General features: G+C 31.2%; 1 protein-coding gene and 1 long non-coding RNA gene across 4 annotated transcripts in view; one reads left to right on the forward strand and one right to left on the reverse strand.

Annotated features, from left to right (window-relative positions):
• Positions 1-1,463, forward strand: part of LOC106471457 (insulin-like growth factor-binding protein complex acid labile subunit) — a 34,317-nt gene extending 32,854 nt beyond the window's left edge. For all 3 annotated transcript variants that reach the window (XM_022400928.1, XM_022400931.1, XM_013932063.2), the window contains one exon: positions 518-1,463. The gene's annotated coding sequence lies outside the window, so the exon portion shown is untranslated. The remainder of the gene's footprint in view (positions 1-517) is intronic.
• A 5,193-nt stretch (positions 1,464-6,656) lies between these two features.
• Positions 6,657-7,746, reverse strand: LOC111089110. Its single transcript, XR_002613449.1, has 3 exons — positions 7,664-7,746; positions 7,385-7,462; positions 6,657-6,771 (listed from the first exon to the last, which is right to left on the reverse strand). It is a non-coding gene; the product is annotated as an uncharacterized LOC111089110 (long non-coding RNA).
• Positions 7,747-11,708: the final 3,962 nt, after the last annotated feature.

Here is an 11,708-nt window from a genome sequence, read left to right on the forward strand (position 1 = left end):
CTGATATATACATCAGGCTTCAATTGATACTTTTGTCAGTTATGCTTTCTGACTTGTGACTTTAATATCCAGAAACCTAGATATTGATGATTGTCTCAAATACAAATGTAAGTTTTGGCACGATATGATGTTAGATCCTGTTTTCTTGCCAAAATACAGATACTTTTTCTAGAATGATTTCAAAAATGTTACGAGTACACATATTATATTTCCAAAAATATTAGAGTATGATTTAGATATAAATTTCATAACGTAGGTAAATTAATATGTTGAATTATTCACGGACTGTTCTCTACATTAAAATACTTTTCTTCTATGTCCGAGCTTTCGGTCCTCTTATTGGTAAGTTCCGGTAAGAGGGATGAAAGATCGCAAATAAAAGTATCTTAAAGTAGAGTACAATCTCTGTATAATTCTACACACATAGATATAGATCTTGTTAATAGGTGAATGTTTTGATTAATGAACAAACAGTGCTTTAATAAATCTTTTAAAAGTTTGTAAATCTTTTTAACAGATTTCATTCGCCAAGAGGAGCTGATATAATTAATAAAGTGAGCTGGTTGCCTGTGATGTATATGGTACTGACTGATCAAGCTTCTTTCTTGAAAAGACTAAATCTTTTATAAAGTGTCGTCACTCGTTCATTGGAAAAGATAATATAACGATTTATTTGAAAATAATTATGGTACCAATACTATTCTCCTGGAAACTACTTGGTGTGAGATGTATGAATTTCTATTTCAAATTCCTCTTGGTCCTTGTACGTCAGCAGAATTCGAGCAACAATATATGTGAACTTAATTTTCTTACATTTGCGCTTTTGTAAACAGGTTTGTATTCAAGCTGTTTGTAGTGAAGCTTTATTGGAGAATATGACTGGTAATTGATTATTAACTTACTGTAACGTGTTTTCTTCCATAAGGAGTTAAATATAAATGACATATATTTCAAAGTTATATATCTGCACAGACCACGTTTCTAATAAGAACGAAACGGAATTTCTGAGAGTTACCAAAAGACGAGCCATAAACGCTACTGTAGAGTTAGGGCAGCATCTATAAACTTTAGCAATATCGCCCATGTTTTTGTTGATGAGAATACTTTGTACAGAAAGATGAACATAAAACTGAGATTGTACTCGGTACGAGGCTGAAGGAGTCATTTTTCATTTAAACAAACTTTTCTTCTGTTAGATGTAAGTAAGGTCATGTACATACATTTTAGAATAATGAACTTTCTAAGAATTTCTGGAATATATCCTCCCATTTCTAAACATTGAAAATATTATACAGTTTGATCTCATATATAACAAAGAGTATAAAGGTATATAATATTCTCTGCTGTTATTATTAATGAATATCCGTCTTTATGCCATGCTGTGAGCCATAATGCTACATTTGGATCTATACTTAATTTTTGTATGTATCTGTGTATTATAAATAAAATTGTTTCTGAAATCAGAACCATAACTGTTTCACCTTTATACTATAATGAATAAGTTGTGTTGCACAATATAAAGAAACATACACCAACAATCATCCTATGGTGTAAAACATTAAAACATTAATAAAAAATTGAAATAACTTCACACGTGGAGATATTGACTTCCAGTTACAAATTGTAGTATTGACTAACGCTCGATAAAATACAGTATTTTTATAAGACCGTTTTGAGTTCATTTTTATTCTACAAATGCCAGTTGTTTTCCTATTAATTTAACGTCCAAGGAATGAACACTTTTTCTTATAGATTTAATAGATTTAACCTGGTTATATAGATTTCAATGACAACATTTCTCAAAATGAAGGGCTTCGTTCAGTGACTTGAATAAAACTATCTATATAGCTTCATTATAAGAAAAACCTTTATTCATTGGTTTAAATGGAAAAAAATAAGATCAATGATAGAAGAAACTGAATCCACTTTCTCTAACGCTTAAAAGAGTGAGAAACATCTGGGGTGTATCTATCAACGGAAATACGTCATTAATCATAATAGTCTAAGTACACTGTCTCGTAACCATAACACACCCTTAATTTCCGTTTTGCGCTCCTATAACGTGTTTGAAAAGTTTTCTAACAGGGATACATCTTTCTCCTTTCCGTCAGAAACTGCTTCTGTGCCGTGTTAGATGGGCTAGAACGCGATACTTGTGCCAAAAGGAACCGGTAATCGGTTAATCACTCCAAAACTTCCGCCTAAACTCTCTCAAGGGCGGTGGCTAGCACGAAATATTCATTTAAAGTCTTGTTGAACGGTATATTGGTAAACGCCCTATTTTAAAGAAAATACAATTGCTGTGTTTCTATTTTTTATATAAGACACTTTATTTCTTTTTAATACATAGTTTTGACGGTCATAGAACAATTAGTTATATATATGAGACAGTCGTATAGAGCATTTTAATACTTACAACCTTTTCATTTGACGGTCATAGAACAATTAGTTATATATATGAGACAGTCATATAGAGCATTTTTATACTTACAACCTTTTCATTTGACGGTCATAGAACAATTAGTTATATATATGAGACAGTCATATAGAGCATTTTAATACTTACAGCCTTTTCATTTAAAAACATACAAGTCTTGCTCTTAAGATGATTATGCGTCGTTTTCTTAAGACATTTTGCTAATACTGATAGTAAACGGATTATCTATGGCGTGTCCAACAAAATCTGAAGAAGTATTTATCTTAGATCTTAGCTTTCATCCCTTATTAGGAATGATAAGAACTTCATAAACTATGGGCAGAAAAAAGTGCTTGTAATATGAGCTTGAAGTGACTTCTATTGTCTTGTACAAAATACAGCTAAATTTATCGTAATACCTTGCTATTTTCACATTTGCTTGATCTAATTTGGTTGTTATCCAGCACATAGCTACACAATAGGCTATCTGTGCTGTGCCCACCACGAGTATTGAAACCCAGTTATAATCTTCAGACTTACCATTAAGCCCCTAGACGGCTTTCACATTTCCACAAGGATTGTTTTTCAAGGTATGCTGTTATGTTGGTACACAAAGTAGCACCACAGTTGACAAAAGCAAAAAAATAAGTCAGCTTCTTTAACGTACAACCAAACAAAAAATATCTATACTACTACGAAACACAATAACACATACAACAATATAGTTCAATTTGAGGTCAGGAAAACATAGATGGAAAAGCTAAAGTGGCTCCTTTTCTTAGAATTGATTAGTTCAACACTTGCAAACTAAAACACATCTAATAAAATAAAGATGCAATTAGCACTGAGTTACAGCGGCTACTATCTGTAGTATAATAAACTGACTGATCACGTCATCATGATTCGGACATGAAATCGGATTGGAACATATTTTGACACAAAGTAGTACGGCCGAGGCGTGATATAAACTCCACATGTTGCTTCTAAAGTTGTATCGTTTGAATGTATACCATTCTTTGAAGAGAATGACCGGCAATTGTTTCAGCTACATTTGCAAAGAATTAAAATTGTGAATCCGTGCGGCGATTGTACTGGGCGAGAAAGAACAAATCTGAGCGCGGTTAGCTCTAACGTTATCGTCTTGGCAGAGTTATCGTCTATCAGAGTGGATAACCAGCACAGTTCAGTTATACTCTTGATGTTATTTGACCTTGTAAAGAATAGAGAGAACAAACTCACTACCCCAAGCATATGCAATAACTTATGCTGATGAAACAACACTAACAAAGTCCAGTTTCTCACGCAGTTTATCTATATTATGTATGATTCTACGATTAATACAAAACAGGGTAAAAAGCGACTCAGCAGACAACATCTCACGCTTCCAGTCGTTCATTACGTTCAGTTTGCGCTCTAACTATATCTCTAAGACCATGATTATTTTTTTTTTATATTTTGAAATAAAGAGAAGTGGGCTGCCTAGTATGATAATTCTTCATAATGTCCTTTGCATGGTACGGCTGGAGATACTTGAACCTTAATATTGTTGAAGGAACCTGTCAACTGGGGTAAAGTCTATCATTCATTGTACTTTACAAGCCTGTTTAATCGTTTTTGTATTGGTCTGTTACAAGCAGTTGGCGACCAGAGATATTTCTAATGGTTGGCATTGGTGGATAAATTCTGATGGCAGATATCTATGAACAGTTGCTCAAAGAAGCGGTCTTTGTTAATGAAGTCTCTGCTAGACGGGTGCTCACTATGCTCTCTATTACGGTCATATGAAAGTCGAGTAGAGATATTCAATATTACACGTTGTTTTGACTTGTTATGATTTGATTAAATATCCTTATGTATAGGATTCAAACAATCATCTGACACAGCAAATGATCAGTATATTTTGCATATGCGAATTAATGGAGTATGCTAAAATTCTAGATAGCTGCTAATGAATTGGCTGGTTAGTATACTAACTTGACCAACATACATTAAACTTGTAAACACAGATTAATTATAATCATGGAAAGCCGAAAAGGTTTACTGAATTAAAGAATTATAAAATAAAAATAATTGATCTGTAAGTTCTAAATTTGACAACAATTTTAAGGGTACATCTTTTATGAACGTTATATGTTTTTTAGACAGTAGGAGTGCTTTCTAAAAAAGTAAACTTAAAGAAATTTTGAGCTCATGAAAAAAAGCCATACACCGTGAAAATATAGTAAAAGTCACTTTTTATGACCAAAAAAAGTGCACAAATGTCAAAAAGCGTTAAGAAACCTGCGTATATTTTAAATTTATTTGCAACTAAGCATATACATGTAAATCTATAAAAACAGAAGTTTCACTTCTGCCAACTGGGAGCATTAAACAAGAAATATAGGACAAGAAATATCATCATTATTAATAAAAAAAAGGTTAATTTGGGCTATATATGTAAAATACATTAACATTTCAGGGTGTAACATATTGAATTTTTTTAAAGATGATAGGTTGTTTTAGAGCAAAGCTACATCGAGCTATTTACTAAGTCCACCGCGGGGAATCGAACCCTGGATTTTTACCGTTATATGTCCGTAAATTTACCCCTGTCCTACCGGGGGACATTTTTAAAAATGTAAACGTTTGTAATAGCCATATTTTAAAAAAAGAACAAATTTTAATTTTTAACCAAATATAATAAGCATTCCCCTATCTATATGACTATATAGGGTTGTACATATTTCAAAATGGAATAATGGCTTTTGAATAAAATAAAAAAGACGCATGGGGTAAACAAAGTCAATATTTTCATGGTTTTATACCATCTCCTCATGATCTCATGCAACCTCGGTACATTTCTGAAGGTATCAACGACATTTGTCAAGCACATTCTCAAGCAGGCGTTCAGAAATTATATGTTTGATATGATCACTCAGATAGGCATGTGTAGCTTGATGTGAAGGGTAAACAGAAGAGTTGCTGTGCTCATCAGCTAAATGTCCAGCTGAATATAACGTGCAAAATAGATGTTGCGTCGAGTAGCTGGTAGAACTACGTGTCAATAACACCAACATATTTCAAGTAGGGAAGAAAAAGTTCTCCAGCATGTTCAAATATGTGTCGAGTTATTCTTTTTATCTTGGAATTAAAATGAGTCATGCATATTTCTTTGTAAAACAGCACACCAAGTAATGGCTTTCGTTGAGTTTCGCACGTGATCGGAGCACTGTATACAGTCACGTGCAAATAGTTTACAATGTGATTGATAAGCTGTCATCCAACTTATCAGACAGTAACACACCAGCACATGCATAAAAGTGCAGTTGCTCATACTATTCCCAGTAGTAGTACGGTCAATGTACTTATGGTTCCGAGAACTGAAATGTTACACGACAAATTTGTAGTGCCGGCTACGTCATGTAAACATTGAAAGGAAATTTCATATTTCAGAAGGAGTTATATGGAAACTCTGAAGAAGGTTAGTAAAAATAATATTGTTGATAATATAAGTGTTAGAAGGAAAACCAAAAGTATTCACGTTTACATGAATGATACTTTCAGAACAGTAAGATATATATTAACATGAAATTGCCTACGAAAGCTCAACAAACTAAAAGGCTGAAATGAGAATTGAACTTCTAAAAACAGGATGAGCAAAGGTGGAGTTGGGTGCCCTTACAGGTAAATCCAAATGGCTTCCTTCATCTTAGCCAGTGGTGATGGAGATATACACGAGATTGGTGGCAGGTGCAATCAGATTCGATCCATTATTATGCAATATCGTATTGTACTAATCCAATTTGGTCATTTAGTTGTATTTACTTATTGATATTCATGTACGTGTGCAATGTGCATTTTCATAATCATTTCCAATAGTGTACATGATCTCAACCGCTGAAACGGTATTGATATTTTGATTACCAAACTAAGAAGTATATACATGACCAGGTGGCCTAGAAGTTGGAGCGTTGAATTAAAAGGTTCAAGGTTTGAGACGCGATATACGCCGCTGGACATGCTTCGCACATTCAATTGTGGGTTTGTTATAACTGTGTTAGTCAATCCTATTATTCAACGAAGAGTAGCCGCGTAGGCGCCAGATTCTACTAACTCGTTGCTCTTTTTTCTGGTCAGAGTTCTAAATTAAAAACGGATAGGATACGTTTGAACCTTATAGTCTCTGGCCTTACCGTTTAAACCCACAAGTCTCATGAGGTGATGTTGAAGTTGAAAGTAACAAATAACGGAAAAAAATAGATAGCTTGTACGAACAACTTCTGTTTTTTATTACTTGGTTTCAATTCCACTTCATAGTACAGAAATATAGTATTATAGAGAGAACAGTCCAGTCCTCATGAACCTGAAGGTAAAATCTGAAAGGTAATTATCAATTTAGAAAACTAACTTATTAAATACTTCTTAAAACATATTTTCATCGCAATTTCAAATTTTGTGCTCATTTATACTTGTAACAAAATAAAACAATATGAAAAAGAGATAAAAACGTTTTCTTTCGTCAGCTTTGTCATTTAACGCGTTAAACAGATTATGCAATATTGAGATATGTCTTTAAAAATTATAAATTAGGAACTCTGAGATCTGATGACAAGAATAATATTTATATACAGTAAGTTAAAGAAGACTAAGATATTTAAATCATATAATACTTACAAACGTAGGAATGCTTCTGTATTACGTAGATCTTTAAGAATGACATTTGATAAAAAAAAGACATGATTTGACTTTCTTGCATGAAAATATTATAATATATTTAACATACTGGACCACTGATTCTGGCAACTTCTGGCTGACGAAGAAAGAAAGCCAAGCCTGCCCTCAATACTCTTCCAAAGAAAGACAGCTGGGAGCTTAAGTCATTCGTTGGGGAAGTATAATTTGTTTCAAATAAAAATTTTAAAGTACACTTGTTTAACAACTTAGCTTGTAAGCAAACAACAACAAATGACACGAACTTTAGACACTCACTTTTCTGAATTACTTCCCAGAACTAGAAGTCCTCTAAAACAGATTTCGTAAAAAAGTTCCGAAATAAGGAAGCCATCTCTATAAAGAATAAAGATATTCTGCTCATATTCATTATATTATATTATTATAAAAATAATATATTGAACCGCAAAATTATAAACACTTTGGGTATCCTATGAACAGGTTCAAAGGTCATCACACCCATACAAAACCATATAATAATATTTTAAAACGTTTTATGAGAATCTTAATTTTATACTACTAATGGAGAAAAGTTACCTGAAATAGGTGAGATGATGGAAGTCATCTGGCAGAATAACAATAAACATCAGTGTAACTATTTCACACAGAGAAGAAATTAATCAAGTTCATCTAAAAAAAAAACAACATTAGAAATGTTTCAAATATCAATTACCTATTCAAACCTTTGAACAACTATGTTTTCATAAAATTTGAACATTTCCTGAAGCTATAATCTGAAAACAAACATGGGAATCCCTAAGGAAGCGCATCTAAGGAAATATCAAAGTATCCGCAAAACAATTAACGAATTCGGAGTATTTATTAATTAGGATTACAAAGATTAGTAAAGCTAGAGAAAGACACCCGGAGGCTTGTTTTCCAACTTTTAGTATGCACACAATTTAGAAATCTTCAACTAAATCCGTAAGAAGATACTTAGCATAAAAGCCTCCAAACAATATCAACTTTGTTAACTCTATGAATACGCAAAATATTAATTAGGCTTCTTAATAGCACCTGCCTCAGGGACAGCTACCTACTTTCCTTTAGAACTATATTATCTTGTCACTCTGTCATTATATTGTAAACTCCAAATATCAACAACTCTTTCGTACATTGAAATTATCAAAGTTTTTTTTCATCCAAAGTTAAATAATTCATGCTTCCAAATAATTTTACTAGAATTGACTTTAATAGCTTAGAATCAAACCTATCATAAAGATACCCTTTAAAGTAATAAATATGATTTCAAATGTACTTCTTTATTTTATATTTCGTTCAAAAAGATATTTATGATTCCATTTTATTCCAATATAAACACATTCGTTTACTTAAATGATATATCATAATGTTAAGTAAGATAATATTGGACCATATTTGTTGATTTCCTCAACTTATGATAATTTCAATATATTTTGAAAGGATTTTACAAGATAATATGTTTTCTTATAAGCTGTCACTTGCACAAATATCATAAATGCGGGTGAGAAGGATGTAATTGAAAATATGCAATCATAAGGCACGCCCTGGAAAATGTTTTTTTTTATAAATTTTACAGAGTAAACCTACTTTTTTTTAAATCGAGTTTCAAGTATTGCTTAGTTTGTCATTTGTTACATTAATTTCTTGATCTATACCTTCAGGATTACTCAGAATCAGTATATAACATATATATATAGTTTTAAACTGTTTGCTTGATCAACTGTATGACAATCTGAAATAAGTACATTAAGTCATAATACATAATTTTAATATTATGACATATTATAGAATTTTAATTTGGTGAAGTTTATTTATCTCGTATACTGATTTATAGCCCAGCTAGCTATTTGACTGATTTCTAAATATGTTACTGAAATATACAAAAAAGTTACTGGCAATAGTTCTAAATGTTTAAATTGTCCAGCAGCCATGGACTTTCAACGTGTACTGCAAGATATACCACTATGTAAAATGTACAATGTAATTTATTTATTAACCTGTAGTATATGTGGTCTTAACCAACTAATCCTTTACATATAAGGATTAACCTACATAGATCTCATAGTAACAATAGATCTCATTCTATTGAAATAGATCATTTTAATAAACATTCATTCAGTAATGCAAAAATAACTATTTTGGATAAAGCTTACAATGAAAATCTGTTAACAGAAAAAATAATAATATTTTATTTTAAAAGAAAAACTCTTTATCCACAAGGTTTAAATCAACATTTTCAAAACAAAAATGCTGACGTTTTAAGCAAAAAATATGTTTATTAGAAACCTGTTTCAAATAAATAAGTACAGCGGTAAACAAAATAACTGTTGGAGTAAAGGAAAAACTATAAATAACTGGATTGATTTTGAAAATTTTTGCAGTATTTTATATTTTGCTATCGATAGACAAAAAATCTGATAAAATTTATATTAAAACAGATTTTTGAAATAAAAAATACAAAACTCAGGTATTTGTCAAGATATATGTTACATTTTGAATTTAAACATATGCACATAAAGATTTAATTATATATTTAATTAAATTTAAACTAAAATGGAATCAAATGCCTAAAAACAATCCTTTAATAAAGGAAAAAGAAAATCACATGTAGATATAGATTTTAAGCATAACATATATGACGACTTAGCTCTACCTTCCTTGATCCATGAAAGTGTTCAATAAAATATGTTTCCTATTAAATCAGTGCAGCCTATAGTAAGTTTTAAATGTAATAAAGCTATAGAACTTCTTATTTTCAATTACAAAATTTTATTGAAGATTTTAATCAAATATAACTTGAGAAATTACCTTGTAATTGCAATAACAATGCATTTAAGGATCCTTTTCATAATTATATAGTTATAGGTAAGTTAAAGAAAAAGATTTACAAACAATATTGAAAAAAGGAACTAAATTTAGAATTAGAAAACTAAAAAATGTGAAGTATTGAAAGATCTAGAAAATAATATTGATAATTATATTATCAAAATATGTAAGAAAAACCTACTATCATCCATGTTTCTTTTTTGAATTGAAACTGTTTTTTATGAATTCCACAAAAAATAGTTTAAGAAACTTAAACCTTATTCCATATAAAACTGATACTTCTTTTCATATTTTCAAAAATAAAATAAAGAAGATGCAAGAACAATTTATTATTACCCTTATTGATAAACAGGTTGCAACTTTGGTAAAAAGAACTGTATGCACCCATAATTAATTTCCCATGACTGCTTAACTGGTTTCTCATCTATTTTTTGAATTTTTTCTGATGAGATATCCTCAACGCTTTTGGGAGTTATTACCACAGTCAATGTTCATCATGACCTTTGGATTAGGACTGGAAAGTGCGATTATTTTTTTAAAAGTTTGGGAATTTTTCTTATATATATTGTATATTTGTTTGTTTTTAATTTCGCGCAAAACTAAACGAGGCTATCTGCGCTAACCAACCCTAATTTAGCAGGGAAGGCAGCTAGTCATCACCACCCACCACCAACTCTTGGACTACTCTTTTACCAGCGAATAGTGGGATTAACCGTAACATTATAATGCCCCTACGGCTGAAAGGGCGAGCATGTTTGGTGGGACAGGGATTCGAACCCGCGACCCTCAGATTGCGAGTCGAGCGCCCTAACTGCCTGGCCATGCCGGGTATAATACAACGGTATAGACAACGATATAAAGTAATACATATTTTTATATCTGAAAAACGTTTTCTCTCATACAGTTTACATGATCCTAGTTTCTTCTGATCTTAATTGATCACGTAACCAGATATTTTATTGTTGCTTTTTATTATTTTATTTTTACTCATCATGTCAAACCCTATTTATTGATTATTAATTGATTGATAAGTAGGGCTCTACTTTACAGTAAAAGGTATTTCGATTCTACAAATATGCAGTTTTCTTAGTTGAAACATATTTAGAAGCTTAATAATACATACACTTTCTTAGTTCCATCGCTCAGAATTTTATTTACATTAACAGTTTCGTATGGATAATAAATAAGCTATACCTCGGATATCAACATATGTCTTTGTAAAACATAGTAAAATCTTACGTTTTAACTGAATCAGGTAATATAAGAAAAGCCTAATCCCATAGTTTTTAATGCATTTACTAACAATACGGTCCAATGATCCCATGCCAAGAAACATTGAAAGATGAATGATCTGATGTAATTGCGCATGACATGCCTTCACACTTTTTTGTAGATTCTCTAACCATCACATGTGAGTAGATCGATAAATATATAACTCAAATCCAACGTTAAATTAGTTTTAGTAAGGGAGATGATGAGTAATGCAAATTTAACTGAACATGGCTTTGTAAATGTTTCCCATTATCGACTCTTGTAATATTTCAATTTATCTTGTTAATGCTATATAAGATATACTTTTTTGATATATTACCTACATCATTCATTTAAAGTAAATTAATAAACTAGATATAGCTATTCGAAATCAAGTATTTGTTTGAAGCAAACAATTTTAACATAAGTTTATATATAATACTATTGTTTTGTTTTTGTTTTTTTTGAATTTCGCGCAAAGCTACACGAGGGCTATCTGCGCTAGCCGTCTCTAATTTAGCAG

The sequence above is a fragment of the Limulus polyphemus genome, unplaced genomic scaffold (genome assembly GCF_000517525.1).
Source record: "Limulus polyphemus unplaced genomic scaffold, Limulus_polyphemus-2.1.2 Scaffold112, whole genome shotgun sequence".
Taxonomy (NCBI): domain Eukaryota; kingdom Metazoa; phylum Arthropoda; class Merostomata; order Xiphosura; family Limulidae; genus Limulus; species Limulus polyphemus.